The sequence below is a fragment of the Neofelis nebulosa genome, chromosome 8, assembly GCF_028018385.1.
Source record: "Neofelis nebulosa isolate mNeoNeb1 chromosome 8, mNeoNeb1.pri, whole genome shotgun sequence".
NCBI lineage: Eukaryota > Metazoa > Chordata > Mammalia > Carnivora > Felidae > Neofelis > Neofelis nebulosa.
Window position 1 is genome coordinate 19209721 of NC_080789.1, and position 10689 is coordinate 19220409.

The 10689-nt window shown below is 40.8% G+C and overlaps 1 long non-coding RNA gene across 1 annotated transcript; it reads right to left on the bottom strand.

The window, feature by feature from the left end:
• Positions 1-782: 782 nt before the first annotated feature.
• Positions 783-9783, bottom strand: LOC131483939 (uncharacterized). The gene is made up of 3 exons (XR_009247948.1): positions 9387-9783; positions 2312-2362; positions 783-974 (listed from the first exon to the last, which is right to left on the bottom strand). It is a non-coding gene; the product is annotated as an uncharacterized LOC131483939 (long non-coding RNA).
• Positions 9784-10689: the final 906 nt, after the last annotated feature.

The window sequence follows — 10689 nt, forward strand, 5'->3', positions numbered from 1 at the left end:
AAATGTATCTGTGCTTCTGGGTGTACTTAGCGAGTAAGATGATGGGAAATTAATGTGGATTCGATAACAATTTTAAATGAGCTCACGTTTTATTGGTTATGAAAGGATTACAATCCAATAGTCACCTAGGAATGGAGAATAATGTTTATTTCCACTTTCAGAAAATGTGTGGCATGTCTGAGGATGTAAAGGTCCTTCGTAACCCTTCCATGCCCTACCCTTCCCACGCTGGGTCCTCAGGCTTCAGGTTGGAAAGTAGCTTGAAACTGTAAGCTGAAGGCACACACTTTGGCAAATATTACACACGTGGTCTCTCCTCTCATTTTATTTTTCCTTTAAGCACACTTTGTCAAACAAGCCAGAATACTAGCCCTATTGTCAGCAGTTGCTACTGTTCATCTGTAGAAAGATCAGGACTTTCGGGCTATTTATTTTGTGGCAGAGAACTTGGAAGATATCAGGGCTGGATCCTGAGTATGGGGGCGGGAGGTAGGGGAAAGGAATCTCAGTGTGGCTTCGATCCCATCAGAGAAGGTGTGGGCAGACTGGAGAGGAAAGTAACTCATACATTTATTCTTTGACTCAACCAACCTTTATTGAACACCCTACTATGTGCCAGGAACTGAATTTGGCCTAAGGACTCCCTAGCAGTGTGACCTGAGGCAAGTTAATTAATTTTCCCATCGTTAGACTGTCAGCTGTGACATTGGCATGTAGATTAGCTAAAACAGATTAGCTAAAATAGATTAGCCAAGATAACATGCACAGGGAGAGACACACAGTCAGCGATGTAATGAATTTTAATTGCTGCTGCTGCTGTTCATGTTGAACACAGTGGATGCAGTGTTACTATCATGACATTTGGGATCAAATGGAACACGGAGAAAAGTGCACAGGAAATTAACAACAGCGATTAAGAGGAGAAGTAGAGGGAGTGCTGTGAGCCCGTAGGAGAGGCATCTAATGCAGACCTCCTAGAAGAAAAAGAATTTTAGGTTTACAGTGAGACATGAAGGGTGGGTAGTACCTGTTGAAGAAAAATCATCCTGGCGCTTGTTAAAGATGGCCAGGAAGACTTTTTTCAAGGGGGACCACTGCAGTGTGGGTTCTGCAGTGGGAGACGTCAGGTTCAACTCTGAATAGTTAAGGGAGCGGGGATATAACCAAGGAGCTGGACGGAGGTCAGTGGATGGAAAACTACCCAGACGGGTAGGATAATTCTGGCTAAACTGACCAAACAGGATTCTTGCTGAAGGCAGGTCAAGGTGATCAGATGTCACCTGGGAATGATAAGGGATAAGGATGGTGATCAGATATTGAGGGGAGGGATCCTGGCTAAACTGACACGGCAGGATTCTTGCTAAAAGCGGGCTCTGCAAGGACAGAGGCGGAAGCTCCAGTCAGGCTAGCCAAGCAGAGGGCTTAGAGGAATCTGATTAAAGTCTGGTTAAGGAGAGAATCTTTGTCAGCAGTTCCCCGGGGTAAAGGGGGTCAGATAGAAAGACAATCTCATGTGAAAAGACTCAAGGCAAATGGAATCACATTCACACCTCTCTCACGGTCAATAACCCATCTCCAAGAGAAGGATTAACTTTTGCTGCATATTGGAATCACCGAGGGATCCTTTAAAAATACTGATGCCTCGATCCCACCCCCAGAGATTCTGAATTAATTAGTATTGTAAGCAGCCTGGGGTCTGGGTTTGGTTCTTTCCCTAGCTTTATTGAGATATTATTGGCATAGAGAACGTGAGAACATCGTGTAAGTTGAAGGTGTACGATGTGATGATTTGATACATGTATATACTGCAAAATGTTTACCACAATAAGATCAGCTAACATATCCTTCACCTCACATAACTGCCATTCTTTTTCTTCTTTGTATTATTATTACGGTGAGAACATGTGAGATCCACTGTCTTGGCAGCTTTCAAGTCTATAATACAGTATCTTAAACTATGGTCGCCCTGCTGTACATTAGATCCCCAGAACGTATTCCTCCTATAACTGGAAATGTAAACACCATCTCCTCATGTTCCCCATCCCCAGGCCCTAGAAGCACCAATCTCCTCTGTTTCTATGAGTTCAGCTTTTTCAGATTCTACATGTAAGTGAGATCACACAGTATTTTTCTCTGACTTATTGAACTTAGCGTAATGCCATCAAGATTCATCCATCCTGGCAGGATTTACTTCTTTTTATGACTGAATAATATTCCATTGTGTGTATGTGTCCACTCATCTGTCAGCGGACACAGAGGTTGTTTTCATGTCTTTACTGCTGAGAATAATATAAACAGAGGGTGCAGATACCTTTATGAGGTAGTGACTTCCTTCCCTTCAGATACAGGTTTCCCCAGCCATCTGAAAGTAAAACATTCCTTTAGTAAGCTGAAATGGCATCAAGTGAAAAAGCAATTACTATTAATTCGCATGCAAATATTCTTGAGCATTCCCAGACCCCAAAAATAACCTCTTTTAGCTTTTTTAATATTTTAGAACACACATCTTGCTAACGAATGCACAAAAGAAGTGCAGAGAAAGCACAGATACTCACAGACACAGTGCAAAACTCTGGGGGCTTGGTGCTGAGATGCTGAGTGTGGAAGGGGATGGACAAGGCCACAGTTTTGCTGCGCGGGGTGGGCAGCTGACTCTAGAACAGCTTACTGCGAAACAAACGCTGAATGCTACATTTGCTTCTTGCTTTTATTGAAAAAGCGAAAATCCTCTTCGGATTTCTTTCAGTTTGCAAGAACAAGTAATGATGTAGGTCCTTCATAAATGGGGAGAGATGTAACATAAACTTTTGAAAATCACAAGATTCCTGGGTGCCTGGGTGGCTCAGTCGGTTAGGCGTCTGACTTTGGCTCAGGTCATGATCTTGTGGTCCATGACTTTGAGCCCCGCATGGGGCTCTGTGCTAACAGCTCAGAGCCTGGAGCCTGCTTTGGATTCTGTGTCTCCCTCTCTCTCTCTTCCCCTTCCCCGCTCGTGCTCTGTCCCTATCTCTCTCTCTCTCTCTCTCTCTCAAAAATAAAGATTGAAAAAATTAAAAAAAGAAAGAAAATCAGAGGATTCCTTTATATAGCTAGAAGTGGAAACTATGGAAGGCACAGTATTTCTATTTTTAACTTTTGGAAGAACCAGCATACTGTGTTGCGCAGTGGCTGTACCAGTTTGCATTCCCAACAACAGTGCACAAGGGTTTCCTTTCCTCCACCTCCTCACCAGCATTTGTTTCTCTTGCCTTGCCATTCTAACACGTATGAGGTAATGTCTCATCGTGACTTTGGTTTGCGTTTCCCTAGTGATTAGTGATGTTAAACACGTTTTCATGTACTTATTGGCCATTTGTATGTGTCCTTTGGACTTCAGAAAAATGTCTATTCAAATATTTGGCTGATAGATAGATAGATAGATAGTTATGGCATAGAAATAAAAGTATGAAAATTCATATAGAAGAAACATACTCCAACAGAATAAAAGCCTATATGACAAGCCCGAGGTTAACATCATATTTGATGGTGAAAGGCTGAAAGCTTTCTTTCTAAGATGAGGAACGAGACAAGGGTGCTCACTCTCATCATTCCTATTCAACATAGTGCTAGAAATCCTGGCCAGAACACTCAGGAAAGACAAATAAAGTAAAATAAATAAAATAAAATAAAATAAAGTGAAATAAAATAAAATATATCCAAATTGGGGAAAAGGCGTAAAATTACGACATGATCAAATGTCGTTAAGTGACAAATGACATGATCTTCTATCTAAAAAAAATTTTTTTAAACATTTATTTATTTCTTTTTAGAGAGATAGAGGCAGAGTGCAAGAGCAAGAGAGAGAAATAGAGAGAGAGAAAGAATCCCAAACAGCTCCGAGCTGTCAGCACAGAGCCTGATGTGGGGCTCAATCTCACAAACCGTGAGATCATAACCTGAACTTAAACCAAGAGTCAGACACTCAGTCGACTGAGCCACCCAGGAGCCCCACATGATCTTATATATAGAAAATCATAGGGGCGCGTGGGTGGCTCAGTCGGTTGTGCGTTCGCCTTGGGCTCAGGTGATGTCACGGTTTGTGAGTTGGAGCCCCAGGCCAGGCTCTGTGCTGCTAGCTGGGAGTGTGGAGCCTGCTTCAGATTCTGTGTCTCCCTCTCTCTCTGCCCCTCCTCTGCTTGTGCTCTGTCTCTCAAAAATGAATAAATGTAAAAAAAAAAAAAAAAAATTAAAAAAAAAAAAAAGAAAGAAAATCGTAAAGACTCTACCAAACAACTGTTTGAACTAAAAAATGAATTCGGTGAAGTTTCAGGATTCAAACCTGACATGGAAAAATTAGTTGTGATTCTATACAGAAAACCAAACTATCTGAAAAAGGAAATAAAGCAACCCCATTTACAATAGCATCAAAAACGATAAAATCCTTAGGAACAATTTAACCAATGAAATGAGAAAGTTGTACACTAAAACTATAAGACTTTGATGAAAGAAACTGAAGAAGGCACAAATACATGGAAAGACATCCTGTGCTCATGGATCAGAAGAGTTAATATTCTCAAAATGTTTGTACTACACAAAACCATCTATAAATTCAGTGCAATACCTGTCAAAATTCCAAAGACATTTTTCACAGAAATAGAAAAACAAAACAAAACAAAACTAAAATTCGAGTGGAACCACAAAAGATCCTGAATAGCTCTGGGGTTTTTAAAAGCTCCCTAGGCGATCCTATTGTGCAGTCAAGGCTATGAACAACTAGCTCTTTTCACTGCAAGGATGGGGCCTTTACCCTCCGCATATCAAGGTTTTATCAGCTCGACTCCTATTATTTCTGTAGGTATTAAATTAGTATCTGTTTTGGGGAACCAGTGATAATCATACTGTAGTGGCACAGGCCACGTTTCTCAGACTTTAAACTGGTAAGATTCACCTGCCCATCTTGTTAACATGCAGATTCTGTTTTAATAGGCCTGGGGTGGGGCCTAATAGTCTATAATTCTTTTTTTTTTTTTTTTTACTATTTTTAAAAACGTTTATTTATTTATTTTTGAGAAAGAGATAGCAAGAGCGAGGGAACAGCGAGGTGGGGGTAGGGGTGGTAGACCGAGAATCCGAAGCAGGCTCAGAGCTGTTAGCCCAGAGCCTGATTCAAGGTTCAAACTCACAAACCACGAGATCACGACCTGAGATGAAGTTGGACATTTAAGCGATGGGGCCACCAGGGCTCCCCTAAGATTCTGTATTTCTAACAAGCTTCCAGGTGATATTAATGTTGTGGACCTCAGACTGAAATTGGAATCTCAAGAACCTATATGTAAAGATTTTCTAGTTTTTCTACATTTGAAATAATATATATACTCTCTCTATACTTTTTAACGTTTATTTATTTATTGGGAGGGGGAGGGGCAGAGAGAGAGAGAGTCCCAAATAGGCTCAAAGGGACATGTGGCTTGATCTCACAAACCGTGAGATCATGACCTAAGCTGAAATCAGGAGTCGGATGCTTAACTGACTGAACCACCCAGGTGCGCCTGAAATAATATATTTTTAAGTACACAGCATAACTGGATAGGTCATTCCTAAGGAGTACTGGAAGTACAAAGACAATATAGTATGACTATCCCTGATCAAATGATGTGCTTTACTAGACAGAGGCCAGTTATAGTGATTTGGCTGTAAAATGAATAGCTAAACAACAAACTAGATTTGGACTATTGGTTTTCATTAGAAGAGTGGAAACATACATTTTCAGGGAACAGCTCCCCATGGAATCTGGAAAACTACTGAGGAAGATGAGGTTATATATACAGCCACAGAGAGACCAATATAGCATAATTATTACCAGTTTTGCCTCTGGATTCAGACTCCCTAGGTCTAAACTTGATTCTCTCATTTTCTAGCTGTGTATACTGGTTCAGAGAATTAAACTTCTCTGAGCTGCAGTTTTCTCCCTTGTGGAATTAAGAGAGTAAACTATTTCCTTGAGTTGTGAAGATTAAGGAAGCAAATGGTTGCAAGAAGCTGAGGGGAGTGCATCTATGGCACATAATTTGTAATCAGTAGAAGTCAGCCAGGATTACGTGACTCCCCCTGGGTTGTGTAGTGATGCTGTGATTCTTGAGAATTTACTGCTAGTTCACTCTGTCTTTGAGAGAGGATTCTGCCCAAACCTCTGTTGTGGCCACATTACTCTCTCTTCCTGTGTTTGATTCTTCAACTTTTTGCCGCAGAGCTCTTTATTCAGCTACTACTATGTGACAATCACTGCCTAAGCACCAGGGTACAAAAACCAATCTTCTGTTATCAAGAAACCCAGAAAGGAGGGGCACCTGGGTGGCTCAGTCGCTTAAGCTGACTTTGGCTCAGATCATGATCTCACGGTTCAGTGAGTGGTTCGTGAGTTTGAGCCCCAACAGCTCAGAGCCTGGAGCCTGCTTCAGACTCTGTGTCTCCCTCTCTTTCTGCCCCTCCCCTGCTCACACTCTGTCTCTCTCCTTCTCTCAGAAATAAATAAACATTAAAACAAAATTTAAAAAAAAAGAAAAGAAAAGAAACCCAGAAAGGAAAGTGAAACAACATCAAGAATAATCATGATGATTATTTGTGTGGTTTTTTTTTAAGCCTATTTATTTATTTTGAGAGAGAGAGAGAGACATAAAGAGAGCAAGTTGGAGAGGGACAGAGAGAGAGGGAAGGAGAGAGAATCCCAGGCAGGCTCCGTATTCTGCGTGGAGACCACTGCAAGGCTCAATTTCACCACTGTTCACAACTGTGAGATCACGACCTGAGTGGAAATCAAGAGTCAGTAGCTCAACCACCTGAGCCACCCAGGCGCCCCAATCATGATGATTATTTGTGATTAGAACTATCAGACAGGAATGGACAGAGGGTTGGAAGATCACAGAGTACTCATTCTACCTTAGTTAGGAATTGCCTTTGGCTTTCAAACTAAGAACTGCAACGATGCTTTATTGTAAGTGTTTGCCCTTTGATCTGTAAACCTCTTATTTGCAGTTTTGGGCCATCTAAAACTAAGCAGTGTTAAATTGAATTAATAATGTACCATTGAAGTTCTACATTTTGAGTCTGCTGAAAATAACAGATATAAGCTAAGATCCGCTTTCGGAATATAATTCTATTTTCTGTCTTCTAAGTCAGGGATCAGAAAGTTGTTTTCTATAAAGAGCCAGATGGTAAATACATCAGATTTTGTGGGCCACACATATATTCAATTCTACCCACGGATAATCCATAAGTGATTGGGTGTGGCCGTGTTCCAATAAAACTTTATTGACAAAAGCAGGCATCTGGCCTAAGGTCTCACTTTGTGCACCCTCCCATCTAAATGCTCCTATTCACATGGCACACATTAAAGACAAAAAAGGATTCCATACTTTCAAAGAAAAAAATGACCTCACTGTTTCATTTTCATTTATTATCTTCATCTAGTCATGAAATGCTTGTTTTTCATAAATCTATAAATTGCCTATCTAGAAAAGTGTTTTCATCATCATTTTTGATACTATAATTTTCTTTAGTATCTACAGCTGTTTCCTACAGCAGCCAGAAAAACTATAGAAGGAAAACTTTAAATATTGTAAAAGAATTCTTTATTCTTCTTCATCTTTCTTTCTTTCTTTCATTCTTTTTCTTCTTCTTTTTCTTCTTCTTCTTCTTCTTCTTCTTCTCTCTCTCTCTCTCTCTCTCTCTCTCTCTCTCTCTCTTTCTCTCTTTTACCTTAATAGGCCTCAGAAAACAATGGTTAAGAACATGAACTTTTGCTAACCACCCAGGGTCAAAGTCCTGGCTCCACCATTTATTAGCTTGTGACCTTGGGGGAGTTCTTAACCATTTGGTGCCTCAATTCTTCATCTATAAAATAAGAATATTAATAGTTTTTACCTAGTAAGTCTATAGCAGAGACTGATTCAGATGACATACATTATATGAATAGAACGTAATAAGCACTCAATAAACATAGCTATTACTTTTGTTCTTTCCCCCCTTCTGCATATGGAGGGCATCTGTACCACGTGCTTGCTTCTGTTTCTGCCAAGAAATATGCTCTGAAGCATGAGAGGACCTTCTCAGCATGCTACAGTCCCATCAACTGCAGCAAAGATGTGTGGGACTCACCCTAGAAAGTCAAGATGGTCCTCAAACAAATGGAAGCAAATTTGTAATAACCCTGCTTTAACCTTGAAGAAATTCCTTAAGCCTCAGCTACACATCTTGGGGCAACCTCCATCTACTCTGAGGTGTTTAGTTCCAAGGCAGTTAAATGAAACATCAGGAGGGTCATAAGCGTGTTCCCACAAGTCCCCTTAGACTCTTCACATCACGTTTAAAGCGTGAGTATTTGACGGTTATTCTTACAAGGTTGTTTGGTTTCATTGTTGTTGATTCTGCTTCATTTCTACTGTCATTTTTACCTCTACTAAGATGGGTTACGCGGTTGGAGTCAAAGCCTCTCACACATACATTTGGAATATACATATGCATTTTCACTAAAGGCCTATAAATCCTCTCTTTTGCACATTCTCCAATTTTCCAGCAATCACCATGCTTTGTGGCCTTGAGCCAGGTTAGAACACCATAGAGAGAGACAGTCTTGTCCAAGAGACTGTCAAAGGACATTCCAACTTTCCCGGACGGGTAGTCCTTCAGTCAGGTCCTAGGTATGAAAGTGCTTTGAAAACTAGGAAGCAGGAAGCAACAATTATGTATAAAGTACCTTCTTTGTGTTTGGCATCCTCTAGAATATACCGTCCAATTGAACTTTCCACAATAATGGAAGTGTTCAATATCTGTGCTACCCGATATAGTAGCCACAAGCCCCACGTGGCTCCTGAACATTTGAAACGGAGCTAAAGTTTTCATTGATTTAATTTAACTCATTTAAATTTAATTAGCCGCGATGAAGTTATACAGCATGCTGCATGTGTTAAAACAAAACAACTTGTAAGGCAAGTAGTGTATACCTATTCTCCTTTACACAAGAGGGGGAGATCTCAGAGAAGTTGAGGAACTTTCCAAGAATCGCAGACACGCAAGTACCACATGGTCAGGCAGGATTTATTACCTCCCTCTCCATGCCATTTCCAGGGTTTTTACTTGCATATCAAACTGTATAGCCTTGTGCTAGAGCATTAGATGAGATGAGATTAGATTAGATGATTACCATTATTTTTTTGAAATCTGTCATTACATCAACTGAATACTGTTTATGCAGATAGAATCACTCTAACCCATTCTCTCCAGCAAAACAAGGTTAGTTAACATGACTTGGACCTACGGAGAGAACTCACAACTGCCTACGGATAATCCAGTACCTACTCCCCTTGGAAGACACTTCAGAGTAGGTCTTACCCTTGTGTTTCCATACTCACCACTGAGACAATGGATGATGACCTCAAAAAAACAGTTAGCTATCACAGCAAGCTGGTAGTTTGGGGGCAGCAGCTCATTCCTTCCAACAAAGTTACACTGAATTGATTTCCCAACACATGTTTATAGATGTGCTCTCCTGAGTTCCACACACAGAGAGCCATTTCCCTTTTCAACAGCTTGTCTGGTTACATCTTGTAGTAATTTATCTGTGTGCTCCCTGCCAACTGGTTCGTAGGGAAAACATGTTTGATGCATAACAATAGATCATTTGGGGATAAATCAAACTCTTAATGAAGTCCTGCTTCTCTTCAGCAAGGCATTTCACTCAGAAGAGTCTCTTGGGATCCAGTGACGTGAGGAAAGGGAATGTGGGTGCCCCAATCTGTGAAACAAGTAGGTGCATAGAAAGCTGGTTTTCTCCAAGACAAGACTAACGACACAGCATCCCTGGGGTCCCTTCTCATGGAGTCCAACTGAAACCACTGAAGTTGGATTGGAGACTGGAGCCTGGAGACAGTTCAGATTAGACCTATGTTTGGAAGAAATGAGAGATCTATTTTGCCCAAAGCCTCACACTTTCCTTGGAGGGACGCCATGGCCGCCCACACACCCTTGTCTTTCCCAGTTCCTGTAAGGAAAAAGAAAGTTACAAGGAGATAGAAAGTAAAAAGAAAAAGGAGGAAAGAGAAATGAAGAAACAGTGAGCAGGAAGAAAGGGAGAAAGAAAGGAGAGAAGAAATACGTAAATAGGTGAATTAGGTTTAATAAAATTTAAGTAGGTTTCCATTTCCATTTAAAACCGTACTATCATAAACATCATTACCAATCGGTTGTAGTTGCATCCCTGCCAAGTGCCAGACGCGATGTGAGGTATTCCTAGACTCTAAAGACCAAATGAGACTTAGAAAGCTTGAGAAAGCAGCAGTTAATTCCTACAGAGTCCTTAACCTGAGAATCTACACCACACATGCTACTAAGAAAGTCTCTGATCTTACAGCCATTTTCCTCTGGATATCCAGAAGTGAAGGAGTCGGAGGCTAAACAGTGGAGAGCAAAGGCATGAGAGAGTCAAAATAACCGATATGAAATTTTTAATCATATCAGTCTGTCCTCATTTGAGGACACACATCACCCATAGACACGCTTAAATGCCAAATAAAACACATCTTGTGCTTTGAGTCTGAACTCATGAACTTCCCCTGGGAGCCATGCAGGGGCTGGTATATGCTTTTCACAGAGTTGGGGGTGCATTTAAAGCTAAATTCTGAGATTGTTTTCTAAGGAGAAAAATGAGCTGTGCTG